This window comes from Zootoca vivipara, chromosome 4, assembly GCF_965207765.1.
Source record: "Zootoca vivipara chromosome 4, rZooViv2.hap1.1, whole genome shotgun sequence".
Lineage (NCBI taxonomy): Eukaryota > Metazoa > Chordata > Lepidosauria > Squamata > Lacertidae > Zootoca > Zootoca vivipara.
The window spans coordinates 73,230,919-73,255,622 of NC_142587.1; the positions used below are offsets into that span (position 1 = coordinate 73,230,919).

The window sequence follows — 24,704 nt, forward strand, 5'->3', positions numbered from 1 at the left end:
TCTAACAGTACTTATTGCCATGATTATGGCAGTGCAGGTGCCAAATTCAGGAACCCTTGATGCCAAATCCTCTGTTTCCAGGCAGAAAACAACAACAACTGGCCAAACATGCACCAAACTCTAGTTGTGACCTCCAGAAACACCAAAGTGAAAGAGCTCATTCTCCATCGCCCATTTATTTTGGGAAACCTGCCATAGGAGAGGAGACAATTCAATACACCATTAGCTTGGAAGATTGCATCTCCATGATGTCAGATATGCAAATGGGAAGTGAAAGACGACATTGCTCATAGGAAATAATATTTTAGCAACCAACCAAAAGAGTTGTGAAAAAAATCCTAAAGCATTCCTGCATAGTTAACACTAGCCAGCAGTTCTGTAGAACTGCAGTGTGTTCTTTTATGACTTTACGAGTCCAGTGCAAGTCAGATCTCAGATGCAGAAATCAAAATGTTGGTAAGTCCTTTGGCTACATGCAATACTGCATGGGGGCAGTGATGGTGGAGGAGATGCCAATTGCTGTATTACCGGTATTACAATCCATTCAGTGCCAAAATGTCCCAAATATGTAATCTATAATGCAAGTGAAGTAACAAATACACAAGAAAGGTGGGGGGGGGGGAGACACCTTTGATGCTGCTGTGGGAGAACAAAATAGACAATTCAAACTACTCAAGGGTGAGAAGAGACTCAAACTCTTATGTATTCAGCAAGAAACTAGCCTGTTGAACAAAGGTAACATTGATGTTAGTTGCTCTGCCCACTTTTGTGGGCCTCTGAAGGTTGGCCAGAAGGAAATGAAGTCCTTGGGCTGAAAAGATCCCCCACCCCTGTTTTAAGCTACCTGGGACCAGGAAATATAATCAGACATTAGGTAGACAGCTAGTAGAGAGCAGCTTTTCTATAGCTGTACCTTGTATCCCTCCTAAGAGATATCTGCCTGGTGCTTTATTGATGCCCAGCAAATTCACAATCAAATTATAAGTCACCTGTGTTCACAGATGTGTTCTGTGATTTGTTGTTAACCTGTTTAAAAATATGAAGCTCCATGAGGATCCACACTCTGGGTCAATATTTTCATAGTGCTGGGAAGCAACAGATCTGTTTAGGGTTGGGATTGGGTTTTTTTTACTATGTAATGTATAATACTTAAGTGTAATACAATTATATATTTAAGTGGGTACAAATTATCAATAAATAATAATCACTACAGATCAGAATTAAAACTGAATGAGGGAAATATTGAGAGGCCCTGGCTTCAGTTTCTTGCAGTATTGTACACAATTATACATTTCTAATGCTGGTTCCTAATCTTTTCTGCCTTTTGAAGTCACACCATCTCCAGTAGTGGTGTAACTAATCTTGGTTTCACCACAGTATATCACTTTTTGTACTAGAATATACAAGGTTCCAGCACTTACACCCCTTTTGGCTATCAAGTGTCCTTTAAGCCTGTTGCTTATGTACGGTATTGCTCAGGTGTTGAAGAACACATATGGGTATAAACTGAGGAGGCAGGTTGGGGCTTCATGTGAAGGACCTGTCCCTAAAAGTCCTGTCCCCACTGGTTCTAGCTCCAAACTCTGCATGTTGCAGCTGAAAAGTTGAAGAGGAATTCTTTACAAGTTCAGCTGAACCCACTCAGAATCCTTCCTACTATAAGGAATCCTGCACAATCTCAATCATTAAGGGGAATCTAAATGTATTCAACCAAACAATGGAAGAATTCCAGTTTAGACCTTCTCAATCAATGTATGAAAGGGCAGGGGTAGAAGCAGGAACATTGAGGGTGGGGAGTGCACAGCCCCTCCACAATTTAAGCCTTCAAATGTTCGCTGAATGTCTGAAGAGAGCTTCTGTTTTGTTCCAGATCTAGCTAACATGCTCCATTGTTGTTTAGTCGTTTAGTCGTTTCCGACTCTTCGTGACCCCATGGACCATAGCACGCCAGGCACTCCTGTCTTGCACCGCCTCCCGCAGTTTGGTCAGACTCATGTTGGTAGCTTCGAGAACACTGTCCAACCATCTCGTCCTCTGTCGTCCCCTTCTCCTAGTGCCCTCAATCATTCCCAACATCAGGGTCTTTTCCAGGGAGTCTTCTCTTCTCATGATGTGGCCAAAGTATTGGAGCCTCAGCTTCACGATCTGTCCTTCCAGTGAGCAACATGCTCCATTAACACTTTCCTTCTTGCTAGCTAGCAATTTTCAAAACAAGCAAATATTTCATAGCATCACAGAACTGCATAATTGGAAAGGGACCTCAAGGGTCATCTAGTACAACCCCCTGCAATGCAAGAATCCTGCCTATAGCCATCCCTGTGTGGGCTTGAACCACTAACCGTTTGGTTAACAGTGAGATGTACTGACTCATTGTGCCAGAGATGTCTCTGTTGAAGTTGAGATTAAGGGGACCTCAAAAACAGAAATAGTGTAGTAAACCTCACATCAAAAGCGCTCTTGACTGAATGCTCCCACTGAGTCACAAGTTTGTTTGGTCATGCTGCAGAGCAGATGGACATAGACCAGCTCTGCAGCTGAATCAAATGTATAATTGGAGCAAATCTGTAGATTTGCATCAGTACAAACACTGCCTTAGATTTAACAAAACCAAACCTTTCCATTCTCCCATATTTTATCAGCTCCAGGCTTTTCTACTCAAATCCCACCTCCATAGCTGTCAAGTTTTCCCTTCTCTTGCGAGGAAGCCTATTCAGCATAAGGGAATTTCCCTTAAAAAAGGGAGAACTTGACAGCTATGCACCTCCTTCCTAAGACACCTGCAGCTTATCAGACAACAGCACACCATTATCTGTTGTTTTTTAATATAGTGACCCTTATACTTTCTCTTATAAACCAAAGCAAACAATGTAAGTGTGGGAACTTCACCCAAAGTTTTCAATCCTATCTTGATAGCACATTTATAAGTCTGCCTAGAATTTGAAAACAAGAAAGTTTCTCAAAGACCTATATCTAGAGGTTGTGCTTTTTTAAACTGGAGAAAAACACAATGTCAGTAATCAATTAGTTTCAGGGGTTATAAATAGCCTGGATACTGTGAAATGCAAGCATCTGTATTCAGTGTTCCTTCCTTCAGTCATATCATGCTAATGACCTATTGATACAAACAGGTCTGCTCAAAAATAAAAATGTATGTTGAAGAAATTCCACCCAGGACTATCCAATTCTCTGCTTGGCTTATTCAGTTAAGTTCCTCTAGATTCAACAAGACTTACAATACAGTGTTACCTTTGGTTACAAACTTAATTCGTTCCGGAGGTCCCTTCTAAACCCGAAACCATTCTTAACCTGAGGTACCACTTTAGCTAATGGGGGCTCCTGCTGCCTGTGTGCCGCCAGCGCACGATTTCTGTTATCATCCTGAGATAAAGTTCTTAACCCGATGTACTATTTCTGGGTTGCCGGAGTCTGTAACCCAAAGTGTTTGTAACCTGAGGTGTTTGTAACCCGAGGTACTACTGTACTCCCATGTAAGTGAGCTAAGGACTGCAATCTAAACAGAACGGGGGGCGGGGGGGGGGATACTGACTGGAATGCATATAACTTTTTGTAAATGTATATTAGAATTGTGGTTATTTGAGCTACACTATCAAGCAGTGGGACAGAGACCTCAATAAAACCAGACAATGATATTTAGGCAAACTCAACCATTGGCTGTGGAGTGTTCACATTTCAGTGAAACAAAAGCTTCTATTCATAATGGTTCAATTTAAACATAAAATTACAAACTCTAAATCATAAAACTTTCTTAATCAACATCCTTCATCTTGCACCTATTCTTGACCTATTACTCCATGGTTTGCTTTAACTATAGTTTAGTTTCTAGTCTTAACTGGGGCCTACGGTACTACAATTAGATAATAACAGTTGCCTCAAAACCAAGGGTTCAAACCATGATTTTGGAGAAATCCTACATAGCTCTAACCACAGTTATCAGACTATAGGTATAGTTGCAGAAAACTATGGTAGGAAGGGGGAAATCCTGTGTAAATTGGGTGCGGGGAGAAGAGGGAGCCAATAGGCATGTTCAAGATCTCCCCAGATCATGGTGTAGAGACTGGAAACATCTGAATTGACCATACTGGTAAACTGTATGCACCGCATATCATTACACTGCTTACAATTCAGAAGAATTGATACCAATTATTTTTAAAAAATTCAAATTGAATAAACTGAAACTTGAACAAGGCATCCAATAAGGGAAACTGGGAATTGGTTTCATCATTTTTGCTGCACACGTTTAACAGAAAAACAATGCTAAATCAGAACACATTTGCTATTAAGGATCCCTGTTTAACGGTCTATGATATTTTCAGAACAAGTACAGCAGACAACAGCAACAAAAGCTTCTTCCCTATGAAAAACTGAATACGGGTTACTACTAAGTGAGAGACAGCAGACTCAAAGCAAAGAGAAAGAGATGTCAAAAGACAGGCCTCCTTCCATTTTCATTTAATCAAAGCCATACAATTAGTAGATGTCCATTGTTCTTTAAATTTTATTTTATACACAACAATGGGTGCAATAAAATATAACAAAATATAATTAAGAGGAGTCAAGTCACACTTCTTGATTTCAGTGGCATATGGATTTGTACCCATTATGTTTTGAAGCTACCCATGCCTTAACTATACCTTCAAAAGCTCCAAGCTACATACTGTTCGTCCTGTGACTAATGAAAACTGGATATGTCCATTCCTTTCACAATTCCTTCTACCTATTTCACAATACCCTCAGCCCCTGCTGGCCTTCTTAGAATCCTGGCAAAAACAAACACTTCAATTAATTAGTGCTAGAGACTGAAGCATGATTACAATGAGGAAGCAAAGGATCAGGCCCTAGTGGTACAGGGTAGAAAAATGTGTCCTTTAAAAAAAAAAAGCAACAGCAAGCATTAGTTTTCAGCAAAAATTTCAGAATATTGAAAAATAAACAAGACTATCCAGGACATACTGCAGTTAAGTTGAATGGGACCCAAGCCTGAGAAGAAACAAACTCTTAACCTCAGTATGTAACTGGGAACCATGGCATAAAAGCACCAAGATCTACCTTATCATACTACAAAAACATTGTTATCGAAGAAAGCCTATTAGAGAAGAGAGCATATTTAAATCATCATCATCATGATGATTTATTGGTTAGGTTTTTGTTGTTTTTTAACTTTGTGTTTATTTGAGCAGGACAAGTATTTTATATGAAGCCAGTTTCACTTTTGCATATACTGGTAGTTTCCCTTCTGATGCTGGAACTGAATTGCCAATACTATGCAGGCAGAGGAGACACCGTTTTGTGGTTCTTTTGTAACATAAATAATTAAATGTGTTTAATATATATTTTAAAAAATAAATAACTTGGAATAAACTTGAACTGTTTGTTTTCTTGAAGCTCTTCACGGCCACAAGTATTTTTTGCTATGCTGCCGTAGAGAAGTCCTATAAAATTACATAAGGATGAAACTGATCAAGACAGGTCACTTTTTCATCTTTTTCTGAGCAGAATGTTTCATGTAACAGCTCTCCTTGAAAATTACTATGGCCTTTTTTTAAAGAGATGCAGAAAGGATATTTTAAATGGAGTTAAAACTAACTCTAAATGTCTTTAAGTTTCTTGCTTTTGTTGCTATTCTTTAATGCTTCATAGGTATTCATCTATGCGCCTCTTGCAGGAGAGAAAACTTAATATTTATAATAAATCTGAAAACTGTGCCATACGACTTCATCAAGTAAAAAGGACTGAATGATAAAGGCTTTAGCCAAAGTCCATTGAAGTCAATGAACTTTGGGTCATGACCCTAAAGCCAAATATAGCAGAAAATAATGTCCGAAACAAACTTCAGTTTAGTAGACATTTTGCTCCCAAATTTACCTGCTTGGTATTTCCACATTCTGGTCCTATTAACAAGTAGGGACTGACTAAACTATCAAAGGAATTAACAAAGGATACACGTATACCAGTCAGTCCAAATTGTTTTAGCTACAGGGCATGGCAAAGCATGAAATAACTACTTCAGAGCACTTCCTCATGTGGGTGTGTTAGATAACTGTCTGTTCCAATGCTAAAAGAAAGCATACTGTGACCAAACCAATGCTACTGTAGGATGTTCTCCTACTAGATGGAAAGGGGTTTCAAAGAACTGCAAGGTGCACAACGTATTATGCCCAGCAACATTACTAACATTCATTACTGCTCACTCATTTACTTCTTCTGAAGTTTACTTTCCCCGGCTCAATACAAGTTACCATCAAGTACCATACAAGTTACGGCTCAATACAAGTTCTGTTAATTAAGAGAGATTTTGCAGGGAAATAATTTATGCCAAAAAAAATCAAATATTTTCAATGACAATTTTTTTTCTTTTAAAATCCACATTCTTCTTTTAACTCAGGAAAAAGCATATATATAGAGATACAGAAGGAGATTTGCCCCATGCAATGCGATATTCTGCTCACCCAAAGGTCTCATAAAATTAAGCAATATATTTTAACCTTTTTTTAAAAAAAAAGAGGGATGTACAACAGCTGGCACAACATCTTCCATAACCACAAATTCATTAAATACTACAATAAAATAAAATATGATAAGCCTGCAAGGATCCCTGCAATTGAAAGAGGTATCCTATAAGGGAATATATACTGTTCTAGTTCAAAAGCAAGCATCAGGTGTCTGAAAACACATACACTTCACATGGGGTGACTGGCAGCTGAACACTGCTGCTGAAGCTCGCCAAGCATTCACCAAATTGCTCCCCCTCTGAGGCATTTAATATTTTGCACACAGCTCTTCTCGCTTTCCTACCTCCCAGCCTAGACCAAAGTTTCAAGGTCTGCAATTCCTGGCAGGGGAACTATGTACAGTACACTTTTAAGGCTACAGATTCTTATGCTTGGTTCATATATATTTTAAAAGAAGTATATGTTCTTGCTTGAAAACAACTGTTGGTGTGTTTGACTTAAATGATAAGTAAGAGAATATAAGGAGGCAACTGAATTGCTATCGAAAGTACAGTAACACCATCTTGGGGTGCTGGGGGTGGGGTGTCACACTGCAGAAAACTACTTAAAAGTCCATCATAAAACATTTACTTTGAAGCAAACCAAACTTCTTTTAATGCACATTATCAAAGTATTAGGGACTGAAAACAATTCAATATAGCAAGAGGGGAGCCTTATTTGCCATGTCTGTTGGATCATTTGTTGCAGTAGTTTAAATTAACATGGCTTGTCCAGCATATCCTCTGGTGAGTTGGGAAGCTTATAAGTTTTAAAATCAACAGCAACAACAAAAGAAAAACTTGGCATGCTGCTTTCAAGTGGACAACACTGATAACATCAGAAACTTTTATCACCTGGAAAGTATAAATTAAATAAATGATGTGAGCAATCTCTTCTACGCTGCTAGGTGGGTTAGGTAAATAGCTGTAAGGCCTCCTCCGTGTTATCAAGAATGGCATAATGCAATTTAAAATAAGGTATGTCTCTTGTTATTTTATAATCTTATTTTTAATGGATTGTGACTGTTGAAAAATCTCCACTGATCAGCATCCATTTTCTATAGCATAGTAATTACTCATGGATTCTCCAGAATATTTTATTTAACTCCCTTCCACTTTCTCCTACTCTCTTTTTATATAGCCAGCCAGTGTTGTAGTTTTACTCTGTAGAAGCACTGACATGAGTTCAGGTTTGAAAATCCTTCTAAATGGATCAGCTTGGCCAGCCTTTAAAAGCTACTGCGGGGGGGGGGGGGAGTGAGAGTGAGAGAGAGAACTATCATGAAAAGCTCCTCAAACAATTTAAAATGGTCTTCGGCACTCATCACAGTCCCTTCCTTGGCAAAATAAAAATAATCTCGCAAACATCTCCGGTGCTTGAAACAATATACAGCTTATGGGAGAAAAGGAATAAATAGTCTTCTTCTTTTTTTAATAAAGCACCCTCTCTCAAGACATTTTGGTACATTGTAAAAGACCCTCTCCAGCATCAACACAGAGCAAAACACAAGAACACTTCAAGAGAGTGTGAGATGAAAAGAGTTGTGTGTATATGTGGTTGTGTGTGTGTGGAAGAAGGAGGAAGGGGATTGGAAGAAATCAGGGATACTAACTCCCTTTTAGAAAGTTTGAATTCTTATTCCTCAAGAGTAGCCCGTATAGTAAAAGAAAAAAAAAAAAAAAGCTATACTCTCTTTTTTCCCCTTCTTTCACACACTAGCAGCAAACATATTTTAAAAAAAAATTGGCAGGGAACAGATAGATGTAGAATATTGCATTCAAGGACATTTATCCCCAAAGAATGATTTATTTATATTTTTAAAATCCCTTTCAAAATAGTGCGGCCTGCTTCCCAGGTTGCAATTTGTTTTCATATACAGTACTGTATTAGAAAATATGGACTTTAAACTCACAACAGATACCAAACAAAGAACAGTAACTGTAATCTCTGGTCACTGGCATTACAGTTAAAAACTCATTGGCAAACACTGAGACACACAAACACACACACACAAAAGATTTAGCAGTAAACAAGGAGAACATGATATATGGACAGACAGATGGAACATAAACAGAAAGGAAAAAGCAGAGACCCACTAACATACGGAGAGGGTTGTTTATAGGAGTGAAAGATATTGATTTACTTGGAACCGGTGTTGGAAAAACAAACATATTTGTTTCCTTTCCTGGTTTAAAATAAAAAAGTAATTAAAGTGAAATATTATAAAGCAGCATACAGTATCTTTAAATAAGTGGTATGGAGGAAGGGGGGGAAATGCATTTGTGAAGGAGGCTGGCCTATAGATGTTCCAAAATTTTCTGCTTACACATAGGTCTCACAAACTTGCATTCCTAAAATAAAACAGCAAGAGGAGAGGAGATAATACAGAAGTGTCAAGGGAAGGGGGGGAGGATTGTGGGGAAAGGAAAGGAAAATATTCTGTCTCTCTCTCTCTTCTTCTTTTTTTATAAAAGTTGACTGGCCTACCTTGCTCCCCAGTCCTCAGTTTGTCTCCTCATAGTCGCTGTCTCCCTGGAAGTGCAGTGTGGATGGTAATGACTGCCTGCCTCCCTAATGAGTCCATTTTCCTGCTCTTGATGTTGTGTATATACACACACTGCAACCTACCTTACAAACCACAGAGACGGGAAAGGGAGAGAGAGCGAGAGAGGGAGAGAGAGAGAGAGAGCGCGAAGCGAGAGTGTGAGAGACAGAGAGAAAAGCACACACAGACAAAGCCCTCCTACCAGACAGCAGACAACCCTCCTTCCCCTATCTAGCAAAATACAACTCGGCTAATGCAGCAACAGGTTCAACGCTGCCAGACTGAGACCGTGTAATAGAAAAGGGTATATATATAGTGGAGATCAGGATTTCTGGCACACAAGCCGTTTAATGTCAGCTGGCCCCACCTTCCTTATTTATGTTACAGGATGTTGGAATGCATTGTTCCAGGCAGTCCGTGTAATTATCATAAATACATTTTTTGTGTGTGTATATTAGCAGGAAAGACTGAAATGCTTCAGCCACTCTGCTTCGTAACCTGATAGCTTTAACACATGCATGGAAAGTGTAAACATATCTCTTTTGACAGGCAAACCACACAAAGCCTTCTAATGATTGGGCATGAGATCTTTTTAAGAAAGCAACTCCTGAAGATAGATTTCCCCAGACAATAGTGGAGCAGGGGAAACCGATCTTGCTTAGGAGGAAGGCTGCAGAAGAGGTTGCCAGTAAACAAATTAAGGGAAGGCCATTTCCCCAGCATTCCCTCCCTCCCAAATATATATATGGAATCTTCTCCCCACAACAGCTATAATAATGTCTTCTACTTATGTCTGAACAGGTGCAACATGTACTATAGGACATAGTACACACTGTTACAAGGACAGAAATAAACCCTTTTTTGAACAGTAAACAGGACATGGTTATTTAAACTAGCATAAGGTCTCAGATGCAGCACTTTCAGCTCACCCTCAGTCTGATTCATTAAGAAGAAAACAATAACCACGGCAATTGAACAGTAAAAATTAGATTTTAAAACATTATGCCACATCTTAAATACACATGTATATTTACTTAGCAGATACAAGGCAGACAAACTTGTACTCGTATGTGACCAACTTTCAAGTGAATTTCTATGTTCCCATCTTAAAGCTGCAGAAGCAATATTTTATATACAGTGAGGTGAGTGAGTGAGTGAGTGAGTGTGAGAGAGAGTATATAACATTTCATGTGTGGTAAGAAGCATACATATATACCATAAGTGTGCTTATAAAGTACACACAAATGAGCAACTAGGCTACTTCCCACGGGAGACACATTTTCAGCTTCAAGTCTGCAGGGGGAAAAAATAAGCCAGGTTCAAAATATTTGGATGATACATGCACCCTCCAACTTGTTGTAAGACTTGCTCGCTCAACTCCACTGTACGCACAATTTCTAAAACAGTACCAGAAGTAAAAATAAAAATATGTAGGCACAGAGACTTATAGGGAACAGCCACAGTAGTGAAAAACACAATTACTGTATCGCTTCCATTGGTGGCTTCCCCAGAAGTACATTTGTCTATTACTACGGTACAACAGGCTAGGCACCGTCCTAATGTACATTTATCCATGTGGACTGTGGTTACACACAAAGGAAGCTGCCTTTTACTAAGTCAGAGCCCAAGTCCATCTAGCTTAGCATGGTCTGTCTGCACTGACTGCCAGCAGCTCTCCAGGGTTTCAGACAGGAAGTCATTCCTAGCGTCACCAGAAGATGCTGGGGATTAAACCTAGGCCCTTCTACATAAAAGCAGGTGCTCTACCACGAAACTACAGCCCTTCCCACAGTCAGCTTGCTAAATAAAAGGCTTATGAGTTTTTGCTCCAACAAAATTACTCCTACAGGTGAAGGTGTCCTGGTAGATAGGCTGCAGCATTCTGGAGGTCTTTATTATTTTACCAATTTTGGATGAGAAACAGAAAAATACAGCAATCTACACAAATACTGAAAATCTTAACAGGGACATGGCTTATAATATATCTCAAGCTACGCATATCCAGTGCAGGGATTCAGTGTCATAGCACATCCAAGTCTGACATACAAGTAGACACTCAAAATAGATACAGCTGTATGTCCTTCCTTTTCTTTACGGGTGTGACTTGCAAACACATTCCTATGAACAAATGTTGTAACTGTGAACATATGGAGCTGCCTTATACCACATCAGACCATGGATCCATCTACCTTGTACTGTCTACTCTGATTGGCAGCAGCTCACCAAGGTATCTGGTAGTTAGCTGAGCCCTGCCACCCAAAGTCCTTTGCTGGCATTGCTGGGAATTGAACATGTGACCTTTTGTATGCAACACACCTGCTTTATGATGGAGCTATGCAGTGATGGCAAACCTATGACACGTGTGTCAGACGTGACACGCAGAGCCCTCACTGCTGGCACGCGCCCCATCGGCCCATTCACGCCATTTGTTCTCCCACTCCTCCTCCTCCTCACGCTACAGCTTGTCTCCGCTGTTAAAACCTGGATCTTTTTGTTGTTGTTGCGCCTGCTGGTAGCCAGAGATTGGTTTTTTAACCCTTTGTGCTGCTTTTTCTGGCGCTTTGGCAGACGATGATTTGGTGTAACAGCGTTCGTTTTTTAACCAGTTCTATGCTGGGGGGTTTGGCGCTTTGGCAGACCATGTCGGTGCTGCATGTTAGTTCCAGCGAAGGTATTATTCGTCATTTATTTCTGTTCTCTCTCTCCCCCCCCCCACAAAGCGCAGCAGCTTTGGGGCATCCCCCCCCCCCCAAAAGCAAAGCAACTTTTGCACACACACTCCCAAAAAAACCTCCAAAGCTTAGTCAGTAGCTCCCCCAAAAAAGCTCAACAACTCTGGGCACTTTGTGATAAATAAGGGGTTTTTGGTTTGGTTAGGTTAGGTTAAATAATTAGTTTTTGGTTTATTAAATACAGTTATATATTACAATTATACATTTTTGTTATTTAAACTATAAATATCATGAAATTATGGTTTTTTTCTCAAGGTGACACACCACCCGAGTTATGCTCGATTTTTTGGCGAATTTTGACACACCAAGCTCAAAAGGTTGCCCATCACTTAGCTATGGTTTCTAACTTCCTCCTCTGCTACAAACAGTCTGGAAGAACGGTGCTGCAACAACTTGCCCAAGGGCTAATAACACATAACCAACACCGATATCCAAAGTATAACATGATAATCACATTATCTTTTCCTGTTTACATCTACCTCCATCTCCCTGCTCTTCCACTGTTGTCCCCCTTGCAGCTATTATTAGATTATAAGTCCTTTGAAGTAGGAACCCGTCCTCTTTTTTATTACCTAAAATAAGACCCATTCACTTCATTGAATGGGGAAAGGGAAGTTTCTTTCCCCTCTCTGTATTCTTAGGGCTGCCAAACGTCAAGACATTACCGGGATTTCAAAGGTGGAATTGACGTCCAGGGGAAATTTCTGAAAGGCAGTGCTTTGTCCTGGATCTTAGGCAAGTTCAATCGAAAAGCTCAACAACTTTCGGAGTGCCCTGGCAACCCTATGTATTCTGACACACTACTATGGCTATAAACCAGGTATATGTTGTTTTTCCAGAAATGGGGAAATGTTCCTGGTGTCTTGCTCACAGCCGTAACAGCAATACCCAATCCCATAAAGGAGAGGGGCAAGAGAGACCTTTGTTTCCAACCCGCTACTTGACCCATGAGCAGCAAGCCAGATAGACAGGATGGTAGGATGGGAAATTGGAGGCTCATTTGAGAGTCTGGGGTATGGAATCAGATCCTTTTGCATCTCCCAGCGACATAATTCAGCTCAGAATAAGCAATGCTTAAACTTGGGGGAATAGTTTGTATGTCCAAATCCAGTTCTGTTCATAATTGAGTGAGTTTGCCCCATCACTACAACTTAGAACTTTAAGCATTACAACCTATCTACTGTAATAGTCCCAGGGTGCAGTCTGAAAGCACCTTCCTGAAGACTAGAGTCAAGGTCTACTCTAGTCAGTGCCTGGATGGTGACTATCTGGGAACTACACGTATGCTGTCTTGGGTTCCATGATGGGAAAATATAAGTCTAACAAAGGCAGCAAAAATGGCCTTGATGTAAAGACATTTCCAACGTTTCCTATAATTTAACAATCCTATCATAACACTTAAGTAACACTCAAGTTAGTATAGAAAACTTTGGTTTTATTGAACCCAGTAAGAAGATATAAGCCCTGCTGGATCAGACCAAAGGCCTATCTAGTCCAACATCCCGTTTCCCACAGTGGTGAACCAGATGCCTGTAGGAAGCTCACAAGCACAACACAGAGGCAAATACCCTGTCCTGCTGCATTTCTCCCCCCAACAACTAGTACTTGGATGCATATTGTGTCTGAAACCTGAAGACTGCATATAGCCAAAAAATTTAATATGTAGTGTGAGCCAGTACAGATCAGGTCCACCCTTAAAGAGGGCATGTGTTGTGGTGAGACCTGGCAACCAAACCCTTGTGTTGTGGGTGGATATGACTGGATATCCACAACACCCAATTGGTAGGTCCCTTGATACAGGGTTCAATCAAGCCAATGGGACGCAGGCTAAATGGATCTGGTCTAGGGGTTGGACCCAACAATCCAGAGCAGTTTTTTAAAGGGGGGGGGGTACAGGCGCATCCAGGGAGCAGAGAAGTTCCATTATGCAAATGGGAATCCTTGTGCCAGCAGATCTATGTAGTTGGTAAAACCCACTGCTTGTTGGTTGCTTTTTTTATTTATTTGTCCGACCTAAGATCTCCCTCCATTCAGGTTCAATCGATAACCCTGAATCTAGTATTATGAGAGAGGGAGAAAAACATTTTTCTACATGCCTTCTGCACACCATGCATAACTTTCTAAACCTTCATCACCTCCCCTATTGCTGTCATGAATTGGCAGCAGCGAGGAGGAGGAGAATCCGGTGACCGGCACACACTGGAGCAAGCTGGGGATGGGGAAGGAAAGGTTGGTGTAGGAAGTACTCACACGGCGACAGAGGGTGACGAGGAGATGGGGGAGGTCAGTGCACAGGAACCAGAGCAGCAGGAACCATCACCAGAACCAGAGGGCACCTGTCTCCACAAACAGGTCAGGCTCTGAGGCGTAGGGAGCAGCAGGCAGGGCACTTTAGGAGGCCTGAGTCAGTCAAGGGCCCACAGCCCAGCAACCTAGCTGGCCAGGTGGGGGTCGTTAGCTCTGGGAGGAGGTGTGGGATTTCTTAGCTGAAGTAGGCTTGGAACAGGTGAGGGTCACATGTCTCATCAAGCCCAGATGATGCAAACAGCATGCAGCGTACAAACAAGAAGCAAAGCTGAGGTACTTTGTCTGCTCAAAGGCCCATGTTGATAGACCTCAGCTTGGATGTGTCAGGATCTCTGTGGGGCTGTGCATCAGCTTGGACATGTAGTTTGACCCTGGACTGGGGACTTGACATGATAACTTGCTGCCAGGTAGGCCAGGGGTTCACAACAACTACTTTTTTTCTAAACTAAAAAGTCTCAGACTTTGCAACCTTTCCTCATAGGCCACTGAAGTTTTTGCTGCCCTTTTCTGTACCGTTTCCAGATCTACAAGATCCTCTGTGAGATGCAGCAACTAAAAGTATACACACTGTTCCAAATGGCATAACACCACTACAATATCAGAATGGAATTCACCTTTTCCAAAGCTGATGCACACTATGTCAAAGCTTTCCACCAATATATATTTTCTCCTTAATTATCATGAATTCAGACCCCACCAGCGTATAAACAAAGATAGTCTATTTTATCCAGTGTGGATCACTTTACTCTTACATCCCACATTGACCTTTTCATTGCACATCACCCATTTTGAATTGATCCTTTTGGAGGTGTTGCCCATTTTGGTTTTCATCACCCTAATTAAACTGGAATGGGAGCTTTCTTCCCAGTATAAATAGTAAGCAGCTGAATTGGGAGCACTACAGTGGGCAAAGGGTTACACCCACTACCCCAACTGATATGAATCAGGGCCCTTACACAGAAAACTTGTTAAAGCTTGCACTCAACAGTACATCATATTATTAATGCCAAGTATACTTTGACCCTTAAATGTTTCTAGAAATATAGTCTACATTTTACTCAGTAAGTTCTATTGAGATTAATGGGGCTTACTCTTGATGAATGGATACAGCAGTGCAGCAGAAGAGCCTAGAAAGTCTTGTAGGCTAACACAACTATTTCCAAAGAACAATAGAACAAATTATCCAGTGGCACATAATAGGAAACTTAACTAGATAAAATATTCTGGTTTCAATTCTGGCCTACTATTTAAGGCAAACTAACAGTAAGAATAAGAAACAACAACAATCTTGCTTGCCTGAACTGAGTCATTTCTGATTCATCAGCTGCTCAAATGTGTATTAGTAACAATAACAACCAGAAGAATGTCTAGGACAATTAAGTCAGTGTCCTATTAAGTATCATTGTTAATAGGAAGAATCACCTTTGAGTTGAGTGCAGTTTGAAAAGGTACCTTAGGAGTCATTTTCCACATGAAGTTATACTGAACCTCTTATTTATTTCAACCCTTCTGGAATTCACTAATTCAGCCTGTGCCAAGTTAGCAGGATTCTCGGGCATGACAACTGCTGAGGGAACTAGCACTAACACATGTGTATGCACCTGGGATGAATAGAGACATCGGATTCTTATCTCATTATGCATGATCAAGCTTTCTTTAGCACCTCAGCCCAGGACTAATTGCAGCCATCAGCAGCCATCAGCAGCCATCTACAGGTTTACCACTCCCATCAGCCCATCACCCATTCCCACCCACCCCCACCACCCTCTGTATATATATAGGGTCTGACACTTCTGTTTCTAGTGTATCTGAAGAAGTGTGCATGCACACGAAAGCTCATACCAAAATATAAACTTACTTGGTCTTTAAGGTGCTACTGAAGGAATTTTTTTATTTTACACGTGTATGTGTGTGGGTTTTTGTTGGGGGGGGAGGAGTATTTATGATGTGTTTAAATTACTATTAATTGTTATATATTGGTTCTGAAAACAAAAGCTGATCAATGGGACTCACACTGGTGCACAGTATTGGCTCTTAGACCAGCTCCTACAAACACAGCAGGACTGCCGCTAAAAACATTAATGCCATATGGGGATCCATGCTCCTATCCTAAGGCCTGTAATCAGCTCCCCTGTAAGTTAAGTTGATTTCACAGCAAGTACCTATAGCAGAACCACAAGCCAGGGAGACACAGTAGTGCCATGAATAGTTGCCATGAAACTCATCAGACAAGCATAGGAACTGATCACATTCAAGAAATGGACAAACAGCCCAAGTCCATTCCTCCCCCCACACTCTTGTTTGTGCCCCAAAGCACAGCCTATCCTGTCCTGATCATTTTAGGGGGGGGGATGTACAGAAAAATGAAATGTAAAAGGATCCAAAAATGTAGGCAGTACTTACGAGGGAGTCCAAGGGCTGCTTTAATGTATTCTCTCTTTCAACTGTGTGAAACGGCTAGTGTCAGCTTCAAAACACAGGTAAAAATGCTTCTGAAAATACTCCAGGAACCAGAAGCATATCACAATGTGCCATTGCTTCCTGGTAACTGTATGAGGGAAAGATAGTAGCCCTGATGTATTGATGGGAGCAGCCATCCTTTCTACAATGCTCCTTTGTTTGCACGTGTAACTGTAACATCTTACTGGAGCATTTAAAAAAAGGGGGGGGGTTTACCCTGTACAGCAGTCACATTTTGTAACTGCTCCAGCAGTTTTAAGCAGTAACACAGAAAACACCCTTGGGAATGGCAGTCTTGAGACTGCAACCTGAGTGTTGGCAATCCAAACAGTACTTAAAAATCTAAGGCAGACTAAACCATAGATCCATGCTCTGTTCAGACTAGAAAAGTAGGAACTAAAAGTTTTCTCCAAACTGCAGAAGAAGAGTTTGGATTTGATATCCCGCTTTATCACTACCCAAAGGAGTCTCAAAGCAGCTAACATTCTCCTTTCCCTCCCTCCCTCCCTCACAACAAACACTCTGTGAGGTGAGTGGGGCTGAGAGACTTCAGAGAAGTGTGACTAGCCCAAGGTCACCCAGCAGCTGCATGTGGAGGAGTGGAGATGCAAACCCAGTTCACCAGATTACAAGTCCACCAATATTAACCACTACACCACACTGGCTCCCTTAATTCCTCCTTAATTACTTATTCGTTTTAAGATGAGGAGAAAGATAGACATTTCTGTTCTACTGTATTTATTTAATAAAATTTATACACCACTTGACAGTAAAAAAAAAACCTGAAAACAAAACCTCACAACAGCTTACAAAAAGATAAAACAATAAAATCAAGAACAATTCACAAGAGACAGAAAGAATATAGCATTTTACATTGAAATACAGGTAAAGGTAAAGGACCCCTGGACGGTTAAGTCCAGTCAAAGGCGACTATGGGGTTGCGGTGCTCATCTTGCTTCAGGCTGAGGGAGCCAGCGTTTGTCCACAGACAGCTTTCTGGGTCATGTGGCCAGCATGACTAAAATGCTTCTGGTGGAATGAGCACACGGAAACATCGTTTACCTTCCCACTGCAGCGATACAGAACAATCCTGTATTATATAGGACAGGTGGCAACCCTAAACACTTTTTCTATGGTAAGTATAGTGCAAGTACTGGTATAACTTTTGAAAGAAGCATCAATGTAGGCTTTGGCTGCCAAACATACACGGAGTTCAGCAAGAATGAGTGTTGTCACCAGGTCTCCTCAAGGACTGCATGCTACCTAGTCAGAAATATGCCACCTTGGGCATTGTGTGGGATATAAACTGGGGGGAAACAGAATAGAACAGTGCCCAAACCTGCCCTCCAATTTATCAACAGCTTCCCCCACTCCCATTTTTCTGCCTCTTTCTCAGGACATTTTGGAATTTCTTTGGAATTCTGGTTAGTGTGGGGTTCAGCTTAACTAATTGTTGCAAAGTGGCTGTGGGTGGTTTGTGAGCTTTCCTTTCCATCAAACATTTCTCCAGCTTTCTGCAGCCTCTCAGGCTGCCTGTGTTTCCTGATCGGAAAAAGCCCCATAGGAGAAGTTACCTCATGTTTTCCCCTGAGTTGAAAGCTGTGGAAGGCAGGGATAGCGGAGACCAAGTGCCTCAGACTGTTGCGGTTGCTGGTTTTGTTTTTAAGAAACACCTTCTCTTTTACCATAAGAAACCTTTCGGCATTGGTTTCTTTAAAAATAAAAGACTTTTTAAAAACAAACAGGTGTCAACACATGTGAGACAGTGGACCCACCTTCCCATCCTTACAGAAAAGCTCAGCTGTGGACATCACAGGGTATACCGGAACTCCGGAAAGCTGCAGAGTGCAGACCACTGGAGAGATGGTTTGTACAATGAAATAAAGGATACCTCACAAACACCACTTGGCCGCTGCACAACACTGAACTTGCACGCCATCCAGAAAATTCCAGAAAATTTATGGAGAACAGTAAAAAACAACACCTGAGATTAATTTTTTTTGCCACAGCACTAGAACAGAATAAAGACAACTGGACCCTACATATTTGTAATCAGACTGAGGCTGCACTCACACCATAGTTTATTGTGATGTACACAAGTCATACAGAGCCTCAGGCTCACATGTTCTTCCCTCCCTTTTTGGAAGCTTTCACATAGAGTTTTAGTTAACCACAGTTTGCCGTGTCATTCAGACTAATTGTAGATGGACACTACGTAGCTTCGGAAACTACTTAAGATGGCTTGTTTAAATCTGACAATAATTAGTGCTAACTATAATTTGTATGCCAGGCTACGTGACAAACTGATTAACTAAAACTGAAAGTAAATGCTTCTGAAGTCCCCTCCACATGAGAGTAGGGGAGGGGAAAGAATGCGAGTCTGAAATTCATCGTGGCTTATGCGCATTATGCTAAACCATGGTTCTCTATTATATGTGAACAAAGCCAGTAGGTCTTGACAGGATGACCAAGGCCAGACTGAGGCATTATCACATAACAATTTGATAGTCTTGTAAACAGATACAAAATGGTAGCACAGATCTCACACATACACTGAACATTCTGGCAGTATTATATAGAATTATCAATGCCATATATTAAATATGTAATCAGTCGTGCCAAGCTATTTCCATAGAACTTTACAACAAGCCGAAATAGGCAGAAATGCTATAAAAAAAAATCTATTTGACCCTAGCTCTCTCTTTAGCTTGGCAGTATCTCACCATCCTGTTTCCAGAGTGACAGCCTTGACTATTCAGTTGTCTCTGCTGATGTCCTGCAGTGCGTGTGCAACTTCATTCAAATGCGATGAGAAAGATACCAATTAAACAAGCACAAGAGCCCTGCAGCTTGCCAGCCTGATTCAAATTAGATACCTGTATGAAGTGATTAAAATTGGGGTTTTAAAACCTGACAAATAACAAGAGGACAGTGTGTTTGATTTATATCAGCAGGAACCAACCAAAATGTAAAAGGACCACGCAACAGCTCCACATCACCATAAAATCACCAGTTAAGGTACAATGAGGATTGAACAAGAGAAATACTGTACAATGTACCTTTGCTGTATTTGCACCATATGCAGCATTTCACAACTTCTTTCACTTCAATAATCATTACTTTAGTGTCAGACAGTTCAATACAACATTTTGCACCATTCTAATGGTCTTTCTCCATAGACCTCAAAATAAATTAGTACATGCCTTAATGGACTTCTTCAAGGAGGAAACTAATCACTTAAATTAGGAATGTTGAACATACCAGGAGCCTTTTAAGTGTTCTTTCTTAAAAAAAAAACCCAACACATATATCTGCCTTAGGGAAATACGTACAATTTGGGGCTATTTTGGTTCAGGAAAATTATTTTGAATTGTGCTTAGAAAAAGACCAGGGGGGCAAGAACATTACACATGTCTATGGCATTTTTTAAAGGTTTAGTATTTATTTGAATTCATAGTTTGGTACCAAGCTGAGTATGGCACTGGCCAACTGCTGCATTGGGAGAGACTGGGATGTTGACACACACCTTTCCTCTTAGCTTCTTCCCTCAAAGACTAGGAACGTGCATGGTCCAAGGAAGAAACAACCTATAACCAACAATGTTAGCCTTCCACAATATTATCCACTATATTTTCAAACGTTATGGGCTCCCTGGTTTAGACCACCTCAGAAGCTATAAGACAGACTCATAAGAACAAAGACCTATTTAGTTCTGTTTCCCATAGTGGCCAACTAGATGTATCTATGACACACATAGATAGAATATAAGTGCAATAGCAATCTCCTTCTAATGTTCCCCAATAATTGGTGCCTCTGATCCTGGAGGTAGCTTATAGCCATCATGATTAAGTAGCCATTGATTGCCTTATTGCACCATATGCATCTTTTTATACACCACTTTCATGTCCTCCCTGGCTCATGGTTTTTTTCCCCCAAAACTAAGAATAATAAGCTCTGGGCAGCTTCCAACGAAATATTAAAATACAATAATATGTTAAACATTAAAAGCTTCCCTAAACAGGGCTGCCTTCAGATGTCTTTTAAATGTCTGGTAGATGTTTTTCTCTTTGACATCTCTGGTGGGAGGGTGTTCCACAGGGCGGGTGCCACTACCAAGAAGGTCCTCTGCTTGGTTCCCTGTAGCTTTGCTTCTCGCAGTGCAGAAGGCCCTTGGCACTGGACCTCAGTATCGAGGCAGAATGATGGGGGTGGAGATGCTCCTTCAGGTATACTTGACCGAGGCCATTTAGGGCTTTAAAGGTCAGCACCAACACTTTGAATTGTGCTTGGAAAAGAAGCCCCAAATGTTGTAACATTTCTTCATAAGGTAGATGCTGCAGCCCACTAATCATTTTGGTTGCTTTTCTGCATGTTTCACAGAACTATCATAACCTTTCTAAGGTAAGGTTACCATATATTTTTTTTAATGAATCCGGGGACACATTTCAACTTCAGTCAGAATGGATGGATTTAGTCAGGGGACTGATTTATAAATCTGGGGACTGTCCCTGGGAAATGGGGGTGTCTGGTAACCTTATTCTAAGGTGGATCAATCAGAACTGGACACAGTATTCCAAGTTTAGCCACACCACAGAGTTATATTAAGTCATAACTATGTTGGCAGTTCTATTTTTGTTCCATTTCTTCATAATCTCTAACATGAAGTTCCGCCACACACTGGGTCAATGCTTTCATTGAGCTTCCACCACAACCTGCCTGTGTTGTCAGAAGCAGGATGCCTCTACCTACCAGATGCAGGGAATCACTAGTAAGTAGGGTGGGGATGTAGTCAGGTCTTGCTTGCCAATCTCCCATAGGTTGGCCACTATGAAAACAGGATGCTGGACTAGATGGGTCTTTAGTATGATCCAGCAGGGACCTTTTTATATTCTTAACGGGCAGACTGGGTGATTTGCTAATTTTCAAGTTTCTTATACTTTGCAAGTTGATGTTTGATTTCACCTTAATGAAAAGGAATTATGACAATACATAATAACAACAACAACAACAATAATGATATATTTGTACACTGCCCACCTGACATTGTCACACAACCAAAGAATGTTTTTTGAGGCTGCAGTTTCATATCCACTTACCTGGAAGTAAACCCCAATGAGGGACTTACATCTCAGTAAGCATATATAGGTCTGCAACCCATTCCCTACTGCATCTGTGGAGAACACTGCAAATTCAGATTGCAGTGGATTAAAGTGTGGTTCAGCCCCAGAGACAGTCTGCCTGGAACAGGGGTCAGCAAACTTTTTCAGCCAGTCCACTGTCCCTCAGACCATGTGGTGGGCCGAACTTTTTTTGGGGGGGGGGAGAATGAATTCCTATGCCCCACAAATAACCCAGAGTTGCATTTTAAATAAAAGGACACATTCTACTCATGTAGAAACACGCTGATTCCTGGACTGTCTGTGAGCCAGATTGAGGAGGTGATTGGGCCGCATCCGGCCCCCGAGACTTAGGTTGCCTACCCCTGACCTAGAAGAATGACACTTCATCCCCACTCCAGTCCTAATTATCTCTGGATAATTTTGGAAACAGTCAGAAAGGTTCCAGAGAAACCACTTGTTATAATAAACAAAGCAGTAGTCTTTTTAAAGACCCAGGTCCAGCAGCTGCCATAGGTGGCAGCTAAGGAACAAACCTGTCAAAAATATAAGTATCCTATAAACTCAAGGATAAGTGTGGCAACAGCATGGTGTTTTCCTTTCAGCCAGTTAATTTGCAACATAAGGAATTCCACAACCTACCAGATTTCTGTACTGTAGTGAGAAGTTTAGAAAAGTGTTTTTCTCCTCCCAAGATGGATTTTAAAAAATTTAAATTATCAGTTGGGGTTTTGTTTTTTTTTGTTAAAGATTGTGAAATGCAAATATCTTTTACATCACCAGAGAAGGCAGAAAACACTTCAATTAAAATTGATAGCTTAGATCAAAGAATAAAAGCCATTATAGGTAGAAGAGTGAATAAAATAAGAAAATAGAGCATGCAGAGCATAACATTTTTTTCTTTTTTTTAAAAAAACCTCCCCCTTAAGGAACATTAAATAGCTTTCCAAGAATATATTTTCCATTTTATCAATTAAAGATAACTAAAGATATAACACTCCTCATGTGGAGGGAATTCTACAGATCCCTGATGATGAAGATAATGCAGAACTGCTCTGCAAACTTTTACTAGCTTAGCTGCTCAGTACCATAATTTTAAGCTATCCATGAATTTGCTGGCTGAAAAGTTCTCACGTTCCTTTAAATGTGTCCCGTCAGTTCTGCTATAGACAAAATGAACCAGGTGTAAAATCCCAGCTAATGAAAAGTATGATTCATTGATTCAGTTTGCACTTACAAGCAAATTTACTTGCAAATGACCAAAATGCAGCCATTTTTCAATGACGTTATCTTTGCCATCACCTCCTGGCAAATAGAAGGGGAAGAAATGGAGGCAGTGATTTTACTTTCTTGGGCTCCTTGATCACTGCAGATGGTGACAGCAGTCACGAAATTAAAAGACGCCTGCTTCTTGGGAGAAAAGCAATGACAAACCTAGACAGCATCTTAAAAAGCAGAGACATCACCTTGCCTACAAAGGTCCGTATAGTTAAAGCTATGGTTTTCCCAGTAGTGATGTATGGAAGTGAGAGCTGGACCATAAAGAAGGCTGATCGCCGAAGAATTGATGCTTTTGAATTATGGTGCTGGAGGAGACTCTTGAGAGTCCCATGGACTGCAAGAAGATCAAACCTCTCCATTCTGAAGGAAATCAACCCTGGGTGCTCACTGGAAGGACAGATCGTGAAGCTGAGGCTCCAATACTTTGTCCACCTCATGAGAAGAGAAGAATCCTTGGAAAAGACCCTGATGTTGGGAAAGATTGAGGGCACTAGGAGAAGGGGACGACAGAGGACGAGATGGTTGGACAGTGTTCTCGAAGCTACGAACATGAGTTTGACCAAACTGCGGGAGGCAGTGCAAGACAGGAGTGCCTGGCGTGCTATGGTCCATGGGGTCACGAAGAGTCGGACACGACTAAATGACTAAACAACAACAATCCTTTAAAACTCACATGTCTGAATTTCGAAATGAAGTTCTCCAGTCAAGTAATGTGTTCAAAATTGCATATACTACGGTAAATTATGCATTAAAATGCATATATTAATGAAACTAGCATACCAAGGGGTTTATAATAGGAGGAATTGCTTTGCAAAATTGTGTGTTTGGGGCAAAATTGCATACAAAAACGTGAAGATGAGGAGAAAAATCAAACCAAAATGCTAATGAATTTTCATTAGGACTATATATATGCGCAAAATAATAAGGAAATTTGGATACCATAAGCATGGCAGGACAACTTACTCTATGATCTTAACCCCTTCATGCATCAATTAATGTTCAGCATATATGAGGCTGGATATCCCACAGATACAACCTGTGGTAGACACATCAGCAGTTGCAGCAGCATTTTTTACATCAGAGAAAAGCTTGCTGTGCATTGCAGGAAGGATGTCATATAGTCTAAGCACGTAGAGGCTTTTTCACATGAGCTACACTTGAGAGGTCATGTGAGGAAAATAAGCAGCCAATTTACACTCGTGAACTGCCCCAAAGATGAGCACCATCCCAGGCTCTTTCTTCCACTTTCCATCTGTAGTTGTTTTTGCTTTTGAACCCAAAAGATTAAACTGCAACATATACAACTTGATAAGACAAAAGAAGGTTGTAATGTATTTATTGTCATGAACATCATCAACTTCATTGTAAGACAAAAGCAGCAATTTAAATAAATTATGGATGTGCTTTCTTTATACATACCTTGTTTTGCGGCTCTACACAAAACACAGTAAGCAAAAGAAAAGGGGGGGAGCAGGGAGAGATAAAATAATTTAATATTCCAGTTTTGAGGATTACTGTAACATGACCAGATAGAAGTGAAAACGGACTTGATACTGGCCATAAATGTCATTTAGTCTTTCCTTCTTATGGATTCTGCACTGTTACTGACAAGATGTAAAAAATAAATAAATCATTTGTTTAAAATCTTCATGAAATGTCTACGGTAGGAAAAACTTGTCATTCAGAAAAACAAAATTGAAAAGAAAGCTCCCCAACTGCAATATTCACGAGCATTAATACTTGGATTAATATG

General features: G+C 40.6%; 1 protein-coding gene across 26 annotated transcripts in view; it reads right to left on the bottom strand.

Annotated features, from left to right (window-relative positions):
• ZBTB20 (zinc finger and BTB domain containing 20) overlaps positions 1-24,704 on the bottom strand; it is a 520,201-nt gene that overhangs the window by 477,470 nt on the left and 18,027 nt on the right. For 23 of the 26 annotated variants that reach the window (XM_088668208.1, XM_035115417.3, XM_088668205.1 and 20 more), the window contains exon 1: positions 8,997-9,130. The exons of the other annotated variants lie outside the window; for them this stretch is intronic. The gene's annotated coding sequence lies outside the window, so the exon portion shown is untranslated. Of the gene's footprint in view, positions 1-8,996; positions 9,131-24,704 lie in introns of those variants that run through there. 26 annotated transcript variants of the gene reach the window in all.